The sequence below is a fragment of the Microcebus murinus genome, chromosome 15, assembly GCF_040939455.1.
Source record: "Microcebus murinus isolate Inina chromosome 15, M.murinus_Inina_mat1.0, whole genome shotgun sequence".
Classification (NCBI taxonomy): Eukaryota; Metazoa; Chordata; class Mammalia; order Primates; family Cheirogaleidae; genus Microcebus; species Microcebus murinus.
In genome coordinates, this window is record NC_134118.1 from 73,906,200 (window position 1) to 73,908,918 (window position 2,719).

The 2,719-nt window shown below is 37.8% G+C and overlaps 1 pseudogene; it reads right to left on the reverse strand.

Annotated features, from left to right (window-relative positions):
• Positions 1-1,297: 1,297 nt before the first annotated feature.
• Positions 1,298-1,983, reverse strand: LOC105874685 (high mobility group protein B3 pseudogene; annotated as a pseudogene).
• Positions 1,984-2,719: the final 736 nt, after the last annotated feature.

Sequence of the window (2,719 nt, forward strand, 5' to 3'; positions counted from 1 at the left end):
TTACTTAACCTTGTTCATTTACAACATATTTTGGTGCACATCAACACTAAATTAATCTGAAGTTATAAAAATGGCTATAAACAGCACGTTAGCAGAGTCACTCATTAAATTCTAGAACTCCACTCAATTAATTCTTAATGGTGATGATAATCTCTGTACTTAATCAGTTTTATAATTTCTAACTTTTATTATATAAACTTTACATGTTCATCAAAAAAATTAGAAAAAAATTAAAAATAAAAGAGCAATGTGGAAGGATATTTTTCCACAATAAATTTTTTGACTATACTTTATCACTACTCTTATTTTCTTATCTCCGTCAGGAAAAAAAGTTATCAAGAATCACTATTCATTCTTTTACACAGGCATAGATATGTATGCAGTGATTCATTTACCTGTGTTTAGCTTAGTTTTGTTGTTTCAATTTTTTGCTCTTCATTATTTTTTTAAAATGTAATACTGTTTGTTTAACTTTAAAAACATTTCAGCATTCTAAATACAAAAAAATAACAGAACGTTGCAAATGCATTTAAGTACAAAGGTTCTTGAACTTTCATTGATGCAGTGTCTCTTCCACTTTGCTGACAATTAAGAGTTCTACGGTTTGCTTTAAAACAGTTTAAAAACTACCATACTTAACTAAAAAAAGAAAGAAAGAATCCATGCCAGCTGACCCCACTTTGTCCACAGCTAAGAATGGCAGCAGGATGCTATGTCACTGTATACAAAACAAGACAACGTGAAGCTCAATGGATGCCCGCTGCAGTGTCAACAGGTCCAGCCCACAGAGCACGCCCTGAGCCACGGCCCCTCGGAAGGGCTCTTCCCCACAGCCTCGATGCCAAGCAAGAAGCAGCAGGAGTTGGTCTCGGTTGTTTTGTTCTTTTTACAAACTATAGATATGTACAATTGATAACTCAGGATTTCTAGCCAATAGCCATATAGTTAACACCACCTTACAAATTAAAAAAAAAAAAAAAATGCCAGAAACATCTTTCAATGCCTTGCCACACCAACGGCAAAGTGCACAGAGTGAGAACACAAGAGTGCTTCTTCGTTCTAAAAATGTTTAGAAATATGTACAACTTTGATACAGTTTCAGGGTGCTCCAGACACCCATGGCCACTTCATATAAACCACTGACGATTTCTAGAGCACTTTGACACTACAATATGATCGTGATCAAATTTTGTTATTAAACGTAATGAGGGCAATGGGCATTTCTCAAATGAGAGATGGGTCAATTATGGCGCTCCCCTACTGTAAGGTATTCACAAGGAGACAGATAAACAGTTTTTTATTCCTCCTCTTCCCCCTCTTCCCCCTCTTCCCCCTCTTCCCCCTCTTCCCCCTCTTCCCCCTCTTCCCCCTCTTCCCCCTCTTCCCCCTCTTCCCCCTCTTCCCCCTCTTCCCCCTCCTTGTCTTCATCTTCCTCTTCCACCTTTTCCCTGGCAGCTTCAGCGGGACCCTTTGCACCATCAAACTTCCCTTTAGACTTATAGTCAGCAACACCCTTCTCCTGCTCCTCCTGCAGCTTTGCAGCCTTAGTGATGTAGGCTGCTTTTCACTGTCGCTTAAGTTAGTCCGCATCTCGGCCAGCTTTTTTGCCACATCTCCCATAGAGATGCCGGGGTTTGTAGATGTGATCTTGGGGTGGAATTCTGAACAGAACAGGAAGAATCCAGACGGTGGCCTTCTGGGGGCATTAGGGCATTAGTCCCCCTTCTCCTTCCCTCCCTTAGCTGGTCCATAATCCTTCATTTCCCGATCTTAGCGGACTTTATCCGCCTTTGCCATTTCATCAAATTTAGACTTCTCTTTGCCAGACATTGTCTTCCACCTCTCAGAGCACGTCTTGGAAAATTCCGCAAAATTGACAGGGACTTCTGGGTTTTTCTTCTTATGTTCTTCTCTGCACGTCTGCACAAAGAAGGCATAAGCAGACATCTTGCCCTTTGGTTTCCTGGGGTCACCTTTAGCCATCTTGACTGTATTGTTCGCTAGTCTGGGCAGCGCAGGTTTTCATTATTTCTTATACCACACACCTGCTACTGGAATAATTTCCTGCTACCTGAAATACATCCTTTATGACTTCCTTAACTGTAGTTCTGCTGGTCGTGAACTCTTTTAGTTTATTTCAATGTCATCTTTTTCTCCATATTTGACAGAGATTGTCACTGGTTATAGAATTCTAGGTAGGCAATTTTTTTTTCACAGCAGATTGAAGATATTTTACTGTCTTCTGGATATCAGATGTTGTTAGTCTTTTGAAGATAATTGCTTTTATGTGTGTTTGTATTTCTCTTTAATTTTCTGTGATTTCAATTACATTCATCTGGATGCTTGTTTCCTGTTATTGCTTTGATATGTTGTTTTTTAGTTTTATTCATTTTGTTTTCTCATGTTTAAATTTATACTACACTAGTTGAGTCCAATAACTTAGAATGCCTCTATTAGAAAAAGAAAACCCATATATCATATGCTAATGTTTTATGTGATTTTTAAGTCCTGTTTCAGTTTTTTAGAAGAGTTCAAATTCCATTAGTATGTTTTTATAAGCATATAAAAATAGTTGTTCCTATTTATTGGCTTTCAAAAACATGACTCCATATATTTTTAAAAATTTGGTTATTCTCAAATTCTACTTTGAAATTAGGGAAGGTTCTTCTTATGCAATTCAACATAGAAAAGGATTTCCACAACATGTGATGTGTTTTCT